General features: G+C 48.0%; 1 non-coding gene across 1 annotated transcript; it reads right to left on the minus strand.

Annotated features, from left to right (window-relative positions):
• Positions 1 to 7,935: 7,935 nt before the first annotated feature.
• Positions 7,936 to 8,001, minus strand: LOC118997748 (small nucleolar RNA SNORD26). The gene has a single exon (XR_005068717.1). It is a non-coding gene; the product is annotated as a small nucleolar RNA SNORD26 (small nucleolar RNA).
• Positions 8,002 to 15,040: the final 7,039 nt, after the last annotated feature.

The following is a 15,040-nucleotide window of genomic DNA, read 5'->3' on the forward strand; positions in this document are numbered from 1 at the left end:
TGTGTGTTTATTGAGAAAAAAACCCACGTATACGCAGGCCTGTGCAGTTCAAACCCGTGTTGTTCCAAGGTCAGTTGTACACTTTGCAGAGACTGCCAACTACATGCCAGGCAGTTATATTTATTATTTCCTTTGCATCCGTAAGAAGCAGGCTCAGTGAGGTCACATGCCAAGATCCCAGAGCTAGGAAGTTGCAGACTGAAGCCAGGAAGGACCCCTTGCCTTCCAGCTGTTTTTGCACTTTCTGCCCCACAAGACTGGGGTGGGAACCCAAGCTGGGAGGAGACTTTGGGTGTCCTGGAGGATGGCCCTGGGCCCCCACCCTCCACTCTCATTCTCTCCACCTTCTGTTGTTTTTGTCCTTCGAACTGTGTTTGGTTGGAGCTGTGGGCTGGCTTCCCAGGCAGCCAGTCTCACGGACGCCTCATCTGCCACCCCGTGCTGCCAGCTCCCCAGAAGATACCCAGTGCCTGCGGGACAGACTGCCAGCAGCCTCCCCCTGCAGGAGAGCCCTGTCATTGCAGGCAAGTGGCCCAGGTCCTGCAGCCCCATCCTTGTCCTCACTGGTCTGTGGCCTGACTTGTGCAGATGATCCTGTTCACTGAGGGTCATCTCTATGGGTGCTGCAAAGGTGCCCAGGCAGTGGCAGCCCAGCCTTCGCCCCAGCCGAGAGGAGACACAGGCAGGCCTGCCTCCTGACTTCTGTGTGCTGCCTGTCCTGTTCTCGCAGTTCTTGCAATTACCAGAATCTGTCAAGCTCTGTCAGGTGACCTTTTTCTCATAAAGGCAAGTGTCCCTTGGGCCTCGCTGTGAGCAGAGGATGACATCACGGATGCTACCGTGGCCTCCGTCCTTCCACCAACAACTTCCTTCACAGCTGCCCATCTTATCCCAAACCTAGCCCGGCGATTTCCTCCCAAGCTCCCCTCGGAAGTCCCCAATCTCTCTGCTTGTAACTGTGCTCCCCAAGCTCCACCTCCTGCTGGTGCCTGGGCAGGTAATTACCTTCACAAGGAAGTTGACAAGTCTCTGGCGACTTCTAACCCGGCTGGAAAAGATTCATTATTCTGGATCTAGAAATAACCAGGCCCATCAGCACAGGACTGAGATAACAGCAGCGTGAAAGTTTTCTATTCAGGGGAATTAATTAGGATTCCTTATTAAAGATCCAATTAGGCAAAAGGGCATTTTTATCTGTGATAGTCAGCTGCTCCTGTTTTTCTAAAGCTATAACTCCAAGTTCAAAACGAAAAAGGAGAAAACCAGGGGCTGTTTTCTTCTAAAACAATTTACTCTTTCAGCGTCTGTTATGTCTTCATCAGGACGTGAAAATAGATTTTCTCATTCAATTTGCAATGCTTTATCTCTTCAGAGTCTGGTAATGATTCCACTGTCTCCCCTTAGCAAGAACCACAGTCCCAGGTAGGTGTTGGGGAACAGGATGTTTGGTTAGGAGGACTGCACAAGCAATGGCAATTTTTAGCAACCTGATTCGTGGGCTGGCAGGAAAGGCTGGCTCTGCCCCTGTGACCTTGAGCAAGATGCTTAGCCACCCTGAGCCTCAGTTTCCTCCTCTCTAGATCTATCTCCAGGGCTGCAGTGAGAAATAGGAGGACGTCGGCGCAATGCAGGAAAGTGGCTAAGAGCCCCGGCTCCCGACAGAGCTAAACTTATGTTGGCGTGTGTCATATAAGCCCACAGTCCTTGGGCCAGTGAACCTCTCTGAGCGTTGACAGGTGTCACATGGGAGGGAAATCCCTCCTCCGAGGCTCTGGGTGGATTAAACAGGAAGACCGTGAAAGCACCCCACTTGTGGGGGCATTTAATACATGTTTGTCCACCTGAATCCACCCCTCTTGGGTTTCCCTCGAAAAGCCCAGGTAGGGTCCTTGGAGAAAGCTATTCCTGCTCCCTGCCCTGGGACAACTGAACTCATTTCTTGTCGGTGGGGCCTGGTGTCAAGTTCCCCGGGTGACTATGAAGTACAGGTGAGTCTGAGACTGCGACCAGTTCTCCATCATTTGAGCTCCATTGATTGACATGCAGTGTCCTCTGTGGCTCCAGGAAGCCATGCAGGAGGGTGGGGTCACCTCTGGCTGCCGTGATTTTCCCTGGGACCCAACGCTCAGAATCCCACGTGACCATATGAAGGAGACACACCCTCTATAAACCCCACAGGTTTTTGTTAACATTGTTAAAGAGAGTGGTCGCAGCTCCAGTATCCCAGGGAAGAGAAGACTGGGAGAAATATCAGAATCAGAGGTTTCCAGAAAGTTCTGCAGAAGGTGTGTTGCTATCCCGCTGCCTCATTCCATAGCTAAGGACACTGGATCCCCGCATTCCCCAGCACGTGTGGGCAGAACCAGGGTGGAATCCACTTCCTCCGAGTCTGACCCGGACCTTTTCCTACCACCTTGGGTGTTTCTGGGCTACCTGTCCCAGTCCAGCCTTTGCCAGGCCTCCCCTGGGAGGGTCAGAGCAGTGTTGTCTTCTGCAGATCTGCACCCACACGAAACCCTCCCCCACGCCATGTTCCCTTCCTGTCTGCTCGTCTGGACTGCCCCATTGCCTGTGCCTTAGTGCCTCAGTTTACCCCATAGAGGAGCTGTTTTATCTTCTGGGGCCTCTGCTCACCTTTCCTTAATACTGTTGTGGTTTCAACACTCTCTCTTAAAGCCCCTACCCCCACTGACCCTGCTCCCTCCCCCGTTACCTCTGACATTACCTCCTCCTGTTCTCTCTCTCTCTCTCTCTCTCATCCACTTCCGTGGCAGCACCTGCCTCCTTGCTGATTCTTAGATGCCAGGCATGCTCATAGCACCTCAGGGCCTTTGCACTTGCTGTCCCCTCCACCTTGAATGCTTTTCCAGACATCCACATAACTCACTTGCTCATCTTTTTTAGGTGTTACCTCTAAGGTCACAGTCACAGCAAAGACTTCCCTGACCACATATTATTTTACATAACTCTGTTGTCATTTTAGACAACTGCCTCCTTCACTCTTTAGAAAGTCCACATCTGTCTGTTTTTTCTCAGCTGGATCCTCACCCCTAAGAGTGCCTCACACACAAGAGGCCTGAAATTCAGGGTTCCAACCGCACCCTTGGGTCTATCCTAGAAGCTTTGTTGCTTATCAGCCACCCTGTTATTCTCCAGATGAGGAAACTGAGGCACAGAGGGTGCCACGTGCCTGCCCAAAGATACCCAGAGGGCTGGTGTCACAGAATTGGCGGTGCTGGGTGGCCGTAAACCAACTGTAGAAGTCATCGTGCTGTTGGGTTGGGGCCGTCTGCATGGTGAGTGGTGGGCCTCAGGGTCTGGCTTCACTAGGGCGTGCCCTGGACGCAGCCTTCACCGAGGCCTCCGTGACGCGGCCACGTTCAAGATCCACATCAAGGAAACAAATTGTTCTGCTACAAAACTGAGTTGCTGGAAGAGAACCCGGTCTGGGCTGAGAACCAAGAAATCCGCTCCCCTTGGCACTGCTCCCCGCAGCCCCCATCCCTCCTGCCAATTCCCCCATCAAATAATTCCTAATAATGAAGTTAGGATGATTCATTGGTTTTCTGATGAGCGTGGATTCATCATCAAAATCTACATATTTCAATCCCCTGATATGTGCTCTCAGATTCCTAACCTGATTAGTATGTAAAGTGCTCTACCCAGTGACTTAACAAGAGAAAGCCCAGCTTGGTCTGGGGGGCCCACGTGTCTCTTTGCCTCTGGGATTCTGGAGAGAGTGGAGGATGCTGCTGGCTCTGTGTTGGGAACAGCCAAGTCGCTCACCAGGGATGGGACAAAGTGCCAGTAGACACCTCGGCTGAGAGGACAGTGGCCTCCCAGCAGCAGGCTCTGGGATGCCAAGCGCTGCAGCTTCAGACCCGCTGTCTCATAACCCAGGAAGCCTTGGGCACAGGGCTACGTGACAGTCACAGGCCCGCAAATGTATGGGGGCTGGGACTAGCCCACACTGTGTATCTGGGGACCTGCAGGAGAGGCAGCAGCTTCCTTCTGAGCCTTTCTGGAGGGGAGCCGCCTTTCAGCCAAAGCCATGTAAGCCTGATCCCTGTACATATCCCCATGCTTCTGCAGAAGGAGGACTCAAGTTCAAGAGCAGCCTGGAGCATGCCTTCCACAGCCCCAGCCCTTGAAGCTGGCCCTGCTGCTCACCTCTTATGGTCTAGACATTGCCTTCCATTTCAGATCCAGCTACCCAAGCCCTCTCACCCTGCCCACTAGACATCCCCACCCCTCCTCCATCACCAGATTCTGCTGGGGGCCCAGTCTGGACCAGTTTTGGTCCATGCTTCCCTGGCCCCAGACTGTTGCCTCATACTCCCAGCTAAGACCACCCTTGCCTCTCTCCGCCTCTCTCCTCCCCGACCCGCAAACCCATACCTACGCCCACAGCCCCCCAGGATCATCCGCCAGGTGCCTCTAAGAGAGCACTGTAGAGTCTGGCACGGCTTCAGACCTCAGAGCCAGGATTTGGGCACGGAGCCTCGCCTCTCTGAGCCTCCAGTTCTTTACCTGTAAAAGACGGCCGTCGGGAAGGGTAATCTGTACTGTTTGGGGCTGTTGTGAATTTCGCACTGGCTCTAAGCAGCACGCCTAGCATGTAGGTAACACCCAACATCAACGACAGTGTAGCCAGCATTGGCACTTATTCTCGTAGCCACAGACGGAGGTGGGCTGCTACCCCCATTTTTCTGATGTGGAGATGGAAGCGTAAAGACATTGAGGTTGGGATATGGTTGAGAGGAGTGAGGTGACACCTCTGTTCCACAGAAGTACCTGGAGCTTCTTGAGAGAAAAGAGTTTGGGACCCTGTGGAAGATGGGGCTTCCCAAGGGGAGACCTGCAGGAGATGGGGACCCAGTCAGTGACATGGACAGCCCAAGAAGACAGAGGTCCCAGCAGAGGAGGGCTGCTTCTTGGCCACCACATGTCTGACTCTGGAATCCTTTCCCACTCTGCTACTAGGTTGTTGTCCTACTTTGGGGCCTCCCAAAAGCAGGCCTGAGACAAGGGTTCAAGGGCAAGTATCTTATTGGGAGATGCAGGGAACACCAGTAGAGAAGAGGTATGTGATACAGGGAAGGGACAGCAGCCTGTCATTACCAGCTACCACAGTGGTGGCCTGGGACATCCCAGGTTTCAGAATTATCCCATGGAAAGAATGAGGGAGCTGGGGTATTTATATTGGGTTGGCCAAAAAGTTCATTTGGTTTTTTCTCTAAGATGGGTCTAGTAGTGCTTAGTTGTCCTTAACTTCACTCAAAACAATTTTGGTAGTTGTATTGTGATGGCTATCATATCAGAGTGCATTTAGAAAAACATCAAAATTAGTGAATTTTTGTGTATCTATTTTGATATTGAAGATGGAAGAAAATAAGCAACATTTTGGGCATATTATGCTTTATTATTTCATGAAAGGTGAAAATGCAACTGAAATGCAAAAATAAAGATTAGTGCCGTGTATGGAGACGGTGCTGTGACTGATCAAACATGTCAAATGTGGTTTGTGAAGTTTCGCGCTCGAGATTTCCCACTGGACGGTGCCCCACCGTCGGGCAGACCAGCTGAAGTTGCTGGCGATCACATCGAGGCATTAACTGAGAACAGTTCAACATTATACCATGCGGGAGATGGCCGACATACTCAAAATATCCAAATCAATAAAGTTACTAGTAAAAATGGAAAAAATGTGGCTTTTATTTTGTGGGAAAAGCCATACAGACTCTTTGGCCAACGCAAAACAACTGTTTCTGAAGGTCACTGAACGCGGGCTCCTCCTGGTGGGCCAGCGGTTTCCTAGTCCTTGTGGCCTGCTGTGCCATGCACGTGGACCTCCAGGGGGCGCCAGTGCTGGCAGATGGCAGTTAGGCGGCCCACTTTGAAAGGGCAGGGCACTGAGAGCATCTGCTCCAGGTCGAAATGGGCAGCGGGGTGTCAGTGCAGAGGTGACCTGTGGGAACTGTGACAGTAAGGCCAAGGCAGCTTTGTGGCGGGACCCAGCTCACTGGGTGTGATCTTGGGGAAGGAGCGTCTTCCCTCAAGCCCTGAGGAGCCACTGAGACTCTGGTGAGCAGGCATGGAGGACAGCAGGACTTCATTATCCAGGGAGCCCCATTGCTATGACACCGAACCCCTCCCCTCCTCACTGGCAGACAACAGCATGGAGACCTGCCAGGACAGGAGGAGGTATAGACCTAACGGGCCGATGTGCTTGGATCTTCCACCCTTCAGCGGGCTGAAGCCAGCAGGCAAGGGGACCACTTCAGGGATCACTGTCAACCGCCCTGAGGGTCCTGGGTAAAGGCTAGGCTGCCTGCCAGTTTAGCAAATAGCCTTTGACATTTGGAAAATCAGAGGCACGAGACATCTTTTGTAGCTGCAAGATGGGAAGCTCTGTGGATTTAGGTCGCGTGCACAGGCACACATACACAGTTGCACACCAATTATTCGCTGGATTGCAGGAGTCTGCTGTCAACATTCAAGTATTTTTGGAAAGTTCTGCTTTTTCTGGCTGTGAATTGAGTGAAGTCATGCTTATTCCTGAAGTTGTAGGCATCAGGGGTGAAGTCACAGAGAGCTCATGCATAGTTGAGCAGGTACGCCCACTCGGGAGCTTTATTTAGACACACCCCCACCCCGTTTCTTGAGCCATCATGAGAAGCTTCAGAATTCAGCTGGGGGAGGCAGGGGGAGGGGAAAGGGGCTTGAGTGCAGACACATTCATGACCCATTTATTCTTTTTTCCTCAAGTTCGTGGGTGAAAGCCCCTGTGTGCTTTTTTTCCACACCCTCCTCTCCTCTCCAGCGGGAAGAGCACGGGACCTGGAGTCAGATCAGTGGGCTCCACTGGGCAGCCTCTGCCGTGCTTCCCCCTGGAGGCAGGCACTGGGGTGCCATGGTGCTCGGGACAAAAGTGGGCTGGAATAGATGCTCAGTGAGTGCTACCGGCCGTCCTTCCTTTCTTACAATTTTAGTTCTCTCTCTGCTTTAATTTCCTCTCCCTTCCTCAGCCATCCAAGTTGCACAAGGCAAAGACGTGACCCAGATGGTTCTATTGATGTGGGGAGCGCAAGGATGAATAGTGTGATGATCCATTCATAATCGTAGTGTACTTCATCAGCTTATTACACACCTACCACTATACCTGGAACATCCCATTAATCATTTTTTAATTTGTTGGTTTTAGGAAGAGGAAAGAGGAGAGGGGGGATTGTTTTGCTGTTCCACTTACTGTTGCATTCACTGTTTGATTCTTGCATGTGCCCTGCTGGGGATCGAACTGATAACCTTCGCATGTCAAGTCAACACTCTAACAAAATGAGCTACCCCACAGGGCCTATTAGTCATTTTAAGGGAACAACATTGACCTTCTTACCAGACGTGTTTTCTCTTGTTTCCACTTGATTTTGGCCATTCACCTCCTACAGATGCTTTCGAGTCTGCTCTTGGGGCTCAGGAATGCTGAGCACCCCCCCTTTCTTTTTTCCCTTTTTAATTCAATGTATTGAGTTGACACTGGTTAATAAAATTATATAGGACTCAAGTGTACAACAGTGTGATACATCATCTGTATATTGCATTGTGTGCATTGACCCGAGGTCAAACCTTCTTCATCACCGTTGCTGTATATTCAACCCCCTTTATCCTCGACTGACCCTCGACTCCCTTCCCACTGGTAACCACCACACTGCCTCTTCCTTTGAGTTTTTGTTTGCTTTTCTTGTTTGTTCACTTGTTGCTTTCAGTTTGATATCCCACATACAAGTGAAGTCATATGATTGTTGATTTTTTTCTGTCTTATTTCGCTTAGTGTGATAGTCTCTGGATCCATCCAGGTTGTCACAAATGGCAGTGTTTCATCTTTCCTCATGACTGAGTATTATTCCGTTGTATATGTGTGTGACATCTTTTTTTTTTTCTACTCAGGATGTACAGTTCTCCACTAATCCATCAGAGAGAGTTCACTTTTTATCATCCCCATAGGTGTGACATCTCTAGCAAAGGACATGTTGGTTGTTGCCGTCTCTTTGTCACTGTGAATAATGCTGCAATGAACATAGGGGTGCATGCATCTTTGCAAATATTTCCAAATTTTTCAGGCAGATACCCAGAAGAGGGGTTGCTGGGTCATACAGTAACTCTGCCCTAAATTACTCAAGGAACACCGATATTGTTTTCTGTAGTGGCTGTACCAGTTTACATTCCCACCAGCAGTGAGCAGGGGCTTCTTTTTCTCCACAGACTCTCTGACACTTGTGGTTACCTGTCTTGTTGATGGTAGCCGTTCCAAACAGGCATGAGGTGGCACCTCCCTGTAGTTTTGATTTGCATCTCCCCAAAAGCTAGTGAAGTTGAGCATCTTTTCATAGATCTGTTGGCCATTTGTATGACTTCTTGGGAGAACTGTCTGTTCAGGTTCTCTGCCCATTTTTTAATTGGGTTGTTTGTTTACTGTTGAGTTGTAAGAGTTCTTTATATATTTTGGATAGTAACCACTTTCTGTTTCAAAATCACCCAATTGGCCTCAGTGGAAAAGAGGGAAAAAGCAATTATTTTACTGAATTGCTTTTCAGCAAAAAGGAAACAATTTTAAAAGAGACTATTAGTTCTTCTTTTATTTCTGTTATAAATGTACATGTTGGTCATTAAAGAAAATTTAGAAAATGGAGAAATGCTAGATAAATAAAAATTCTTATGCATGAACACTTTGATGGATTCCCTTCCGTTTTTTTCTAGGCATGGCTTTGTTTTTAATTTAAAGAGCTGTGTTCTTGGAGTTTATGTCCTTTTTCATTATTTACTAAAGCAATTTATGCTCATTGTGAAAAATTCAAAACATACCCAAGAGTGTAGAATAAAATGTTCAAGCCTGCTGTTTGTCAGCCCCCTACCCTCATCCCACTCTCCTCCCCAGAGGCAAACGTTATTAACACGTCGGCGTGTAGCTTTGTAACCTGTCCCTGTGAATTCACACACACACACACACACACTCCAGAATTAAACATAAACATGTTATTTTACAGCTTGTTTTTATTCTCTTAAGCATAGGTATTAGATATGTTTCCATGTCAGTATCTATAGCTGCCTCAATTTTTTTAGACAATTGCCTAATACTGCATTTTTCACTGTTTCAAACAGTGCTACAATTAACACTTTTGTGCATGCACCTTGGCGTGTGCACTGGAGCATTTATAGGAGGTAGCATCCTTCAAGTGGAATTTTGGGTCAAAGCATTTTATTGTTTTGTTGTTTTGTATTTTAATTTATGTTGTGCCAAAGTGTACTCCAAAGAATCCGTGCCAATTTAATGTTTCCGTCAACCACATACGAGACTGCTTGTTTCCCCATGTTCTTCTCCAATTAAAGTATTGTTATTTTTATCTATCTCAGTATATGAAAAATCACCTTATTTTTCTTCTGATTTCCATTCCTTTGATTATTCGTAGTTGATCATCTTTGCTGGAGTTTGTCATCATTTTCATTTTCTTTTCTGAATTACCTATTTATATTGTTTGCCCATTTCTTTTTTGAGCTGTATGTATTTTTCCCATTGACCTTTAGGAGCTGTGCGTGTGTTTTGAATATTAATTCTGTGTCTGGGTCAGAGTCCATTTGGGCTGTTACAACATAAGGCCCACGGGCTACGTGGCTCATAAACAACAGAAATTCCACCTTCCACTGTTCCAGGGGCCGACAAGTCCAAGATCAAGGTGCAGGCAGACTCGGTGTGTGGTGGGAGCCTGATTCCCGGTTCAAAGCCAGCGGTCTCCATGCTGTGTGCTCACGTGACAAAAGGGCAGCGACCTCTCTGGAGCCTTTTTTGTACGGGCTCTGGTCCCAGTCAGGAGGGCTTCAGCCTGACGACCTGGTGGCCTCTGAAGGCCCTGCCCCCAGTGACAGTGGGGTTTAGGTTTCCACATCGCCGTCCTGGGGGGTGCAGACATCCGGTAGCCATCAGTCCCAGGTGCGGTAAAAATCTTCTGTCCCTCGGTGCCTCGTCTTTTGCGCTCGTTTTGTTCTTCCTCACAGCCATTTTACGTGTTTATGGGATCGACTCAGTGGGTCTTTTCCTCTGTGACTTCCGAGTTTTGTGTCAGCTCAGAATAGCTCTCCACTTGGAGATGATAAAAATAGTCTTCTCTATTTCTTCTAGAACTCTCAGGGAGTTCTATTTTACAGTCAGCTCTTTCATGTATCTGAATTATACTGTGTGCCAGGTGTGAGGTGTAGAGCTGACTTTTAGTTCCAAATGGATAATGAATTCTCCCCAAACCTGGCCTTTCTGAGTTGAAATGGCTGTTTTGTCATAAACTAAATTTACATCTAGCTGTGGATCTACAGCTGGACTTTTTTTTTCTGTTTTGCTTATTTATCTATTACTCTATTCATGTGCCAGAGTCACATAATTTCAATTAGCTTTGTGGCAGTTTTTGCCGCCTCGTACAAAACGTCCTGCCTCATTATTACGTTTAAAATATTTTATTGCCGACTCTTGTCCATTCAGTTTTCCAGATAAATTTTAGAATTCAACTTTCAGATTTCCCCCAGAAATTCCGTTGTGATTTGGTTACAACATCACTGACTTTGTAGGTCAATTTGGAGAGAAGTGGCGTTTTTACGACAGGGAGTCTTCTTTCGAAGGACCATGGCACAGCTTTCATTTTTTGTATCTTTGTTTTTTAATAAAACTTTATTGTTTTCATCCTTTAGGCCTAGTAAATTTCCTGTTAGGCTCAGTTCTAGGTAGTTTTATGGTCATTGTTATGGTAAATAGTATCATTTTGCCATTACATTTTCTAATTGTTTCTGGCTGATAAATAAGAAAGTTACTGATTTTTTATATATTTCTTTTGTAACCCGCCATCTTTTTGAACTCTCTCATTAGTTCTAATAGTTTTAAAGTTGATTACTTTCGATTTTCTAGGTGAGACAATCATATTAACTGCAAGGAATGTAATCTGGTTNAGTTCTAGGTAGTTTTATGGTCATTATTGTTATGGTAAATAGTATCATTTTGCCATTACATTTTCTAATTGTTTCTGGCTGATAAATAAGAAAGTTACTGATTTTTTATATATTTCTTTTGTAACCCGCCATCTTTTTGAACTCTCTCATTAGTTCTAATAGTTTTAAAGTTGATTACTTTCGATTTTCTAGGTGAGACAATCATATTAACTGCAAGGAATGTAATCTGGTTTCTTCCTTTCCCATACGTCCGCGCTTTTTCGTTTCATTTTTGGCCTCGTGCGTCGCAGGTGCCTGCAGAACTGGGTTACAGAGGAGCGACGGGGCAGGCGTAGCGGTCCCGCGACTCCCGCACAGGGGAGGCTTGGGGGCAAGCACAGTCGTTCCCAAAGTCTGTATGACAAATCAGTAAAAGTGACAGAATCGCCAAAGATGTTCTCATTTCCCTCTTAGATGAGATGGAGAAATCATGCGTTGTCCGTGTTAAGTGATATTACTTTTAAAAATCTGGAGTGGTTTAGAAGGGGCTGATGGCAACTGGAGGAGGAAGTGCCGAAAAACCGAAGCCCAAGTGGCTCTACAGCGCCATCACTAGGTGGCCTTGTGTGTGGTTTTGTGTCCCGATCACTCTGCACTTCAGGGTTGAGTTTCGCGGTCATACGCCCTGTCCCCCGAAAGTTCCGCTTTAGTGGAGGTACCACCATTGGTTTAACCGCTCCCCTTTCGCTGGCGTTTCCACCGGCTCCGGTTGCTCCCGTTGTAAATGCTGCTGTGAAGAGCATTGTTGTGTGCGAAGCTTTTTTTCCCTCTGAATTTATGATTATTTCTTTAGGAGCGATTCCCAGAATGAATATTTTTTTAAGACTCGTGATTCTCATTGCCAAAATGCTTTCCGAAAGCATTCCATCATCTCACACTGCCACCAGCGGTATGTGAATGTCTGAAGAAATGGGACTTTTAAAATTAAAAATTATGAAATATGTTGTAGAGGGAGGAGAATGGGCTTTGGAGTCAGACAGTTGGACTTGAATCCCGGTTCCTCTACTGACAGAGGTCAGATTTTTTTTTTAAAGAAGATTCTGAGCTTCAGTTTCCCTGTCTGTAAAGTGAGTAGCTGTTTCTTTCTGTAGTCATGCTGAAGGCTGGATGGAAACCAATAGTTGTTTGTCTTTCACCTCCTGACTTATTTCACGTAGCGTACATACTACTCTCAAATACCATCTGATCTCACCTGTAAGTGGAACCTAGTCAACAAAACAAACAGGTGAGCTAAATAGAACCAGAGACTTGGACGTAAAGAACAATCTGACAGTGACCAGAGGGGCAGGGGCAGGAAGATAATGGCAGGAAAAAGGGGGAGGGTCAAGCCAAGGAACATGTGTAAGTGACCCATGGACAAGGACAATGGGAGGGGAGATTGAACGTGGGAGAGGGGGCATGGGCAGGGCAGGGGAGAGCACTAGGGGAAATGGAGACAACTGTAATTTAACAGCAATAAAATTTTTTTTTAAAAACCCAACAGGTGATGGCACTTGGCACCAAGTAGCTATAAACAAATGAGAGTCACCTTCCTTTTACTTGGGCTGTTTTCAGAGGATTTTACTTTCTAACCGGCTCTGGAGACTTCCTCTGAAAAGCACGCTGTAAAATTAGGGGAGTGACCTCAGCCAGCGCCCACCGGCCGAGGGGGAAACTCTTTCAGGGCTGGCTGCGGCTTCAGCAGTGAGCTCCAAGGCCTGCTCTGCAGAAGCACTTACTCCTGGCCTCCCAGCGTGCCCGGCCCAGTGGATGGGCCACTCATAAGCCTCCTGAGCCCGGGGACAAGAAAGAGCAAGGCCAGCCTTCCTGGTGGCAACAGTGACCAGGGCTTCTCCCCAGTTCACACGAACTGTGTCCTCCCTCTCATGGCTCTTGCACAGAGCAGGGCTGTTGTCACCTGCTCTCATATCTCGGTCACCAAGCTCTGTCGTTCTTCCTCCTGAACGTCTTTCTAGTCTGTCTCTCTCTGCAACACCAGTGTCCCCAACCTCGAGCAGGTGCTCTCACCTCCGGAACACTGGAGCGGCCTCCTCTTGGTCTCCGCGGTTCCCCGTCCCCGTTGGCCCCGTATTCTGGCCCAGGGCGCTCCTTCTGAAAGCCCACATCTGGCCTTGCCTCTCCCCTGCTGAATCCTCTTCACCGGTTGTTGTCACCCATAATGCAGACTCCTCACCTAGCACCCAGGGCTCCCTGCAGCTGGCAGGCACTCCTCAGATGTGCATTCCACTTATGCATCTGTTTATTCAGGAGATTTATTAAGTATCAGGGGCCCGGCAAAGGCGTTGGAGCTGTACATTCATGCACCGCATAACCACATTCAGTCCACAAAGGCCTGCATATGCAGTGGTGGTCCCCCGCGATAACGATGGAGCAGACAGATTCTTATTGCCTAGCGACAATGTAGCACCATAATGTCATAGTGCAAGTCATTGCTCACATTTTTGTGGCGTTGCTGATGTAAACAAACCTACTGCACAGCCAGCCGTATAAAAGTAAAGCACACACAATGATGTGCAGTACATAATACCTGCTAATGATCATCGGTGACTCCGTATTTACTGCCCTGTGTGTCTACTACACGATACTTTTCGTCGTCATTTTAAAGTGTACTTTTCCTACTCATCATAAAGCAAGTTTGCTGTCAAACAGTTACTGTTACGCCGACAGCAGCCTCGTACGTCTTGTGCTTCCTGCGCCTCTGGATCGCACCGTTTTCTCTAGTGTCTGATTTCACCTCGTGTTCCGTGCGGTAATGTGCTGTGTGCGCTGGTAGCCGGGGAGCAGTGGGCTGTTCCATCTAGGTTGGTGGAGTCACTCTGTGATGTTCACACAACGATCGGCATAGTGTCTAACAACGCACTCCTCAGAACACATCCCCGTCCACATCCCCGTGTCTCTGTAATTGTGGTTGTTTCAAGCTAACCAGTCCGGATTACGAATCGTATCAGCAGGCACCTTTTGCAGTCTTTCCGGGCACTTGGCGCTGTGCTACGCACTTTATGTGCGTCATCTCTCTTAACCCTTTCAATAACCCTTTAAGGCAGGTATTATTTTCATTCCACTTTTTATAAATAAGGAAACTGAGGCTCCGGAAGTTAACCCAGGGTGCTCTAGATGGCTCTGCTAGGAAGTACCTGAGCCGAGTACTCTGTCACCAGAGCCCATGCCCTCAGCTACTTAGCAATCCCATTTTTCATTCACGTGTCTTACACCTGAGAATCCCTATTAGACTGAACTGGTGGTCTTCTGTATATAGTTATCTCACCGGAAATAGGGACAGAGAATTCACAATTCTAATCAGCAAAATTATAAGACTCACCACTGACCAGGACCAGCACAAGAACTTGGCGATTCTCTCCCTCCTAAGTGCTCCAGCACTTAGATTCCTGCCTTGAATCCTGGTTCCCAGCACCCCAATTCCTGCCTTCTCAGGTGGTACCCCATGCCTGGGTTAGCCGTGATTTCCCGGGAGGGGCCTCTGCCTTTCTCTCTGGACCTTCCATAGGCAGGCCTTGTAAGGTGCACAGTGGACTTGAAACTACACTGAATTAATTGAATTGGAATGAGATGAATTGAGTTCAGAAGCAGATATTCCCCACCAGGGGCTGGGATTGCCGTTTGTTGCTGTCCTGGTCGTCTTGTGGTAGATCCGTTGCCTCCTCCATAGGTCAGGCTAAGCACCAGGGTGTTCGAGGGTAAAGGTGTCTGTTCAGACAGGGAAGCTTTTTCTGCATAGACCACTGGAAATACGAGTAGATCTGAGTTGTTCGTGTTCTTTGATGTCATTTTCTGATATACCTCAGCAATGAGACAATGTGGGCTTAAGAATTGTGTACCACTTGCCTGCTGGGCACTTTGGGCAAGTGACTTAATTTCTCTGAGCCTCTGTTTTCTCATTGGTCTCTGTGCTGCAGCAGTTTGGGGGCAGCGGCAGAAGGGCAGAAGGGGCAGAAGCAGGTCATCAGAAGCCTGATCGTCAGGGAGGCTGGTCATCCCAGGGACCCCAGAAGGAGGTGGA

The sequence above is a fragment of the Sturnira hondurensis genome, unplaced genomic scaffold, assembly GCF_014824575.4.
Source record: "Sturnira hondurensis isolate 20B ecotype Veracruz unplaced genomic scaffold, ASM1482457v3 Scaffold0013381, whole genome shotgun sequence".
Taxonomy (NCBI): domain Eukaryota; kingdom Metazoa; phylum Chordata; class Mammalia; order Chiroptera; family Phyllostomidae; genus Sturnira; species Sturnira hondurensis.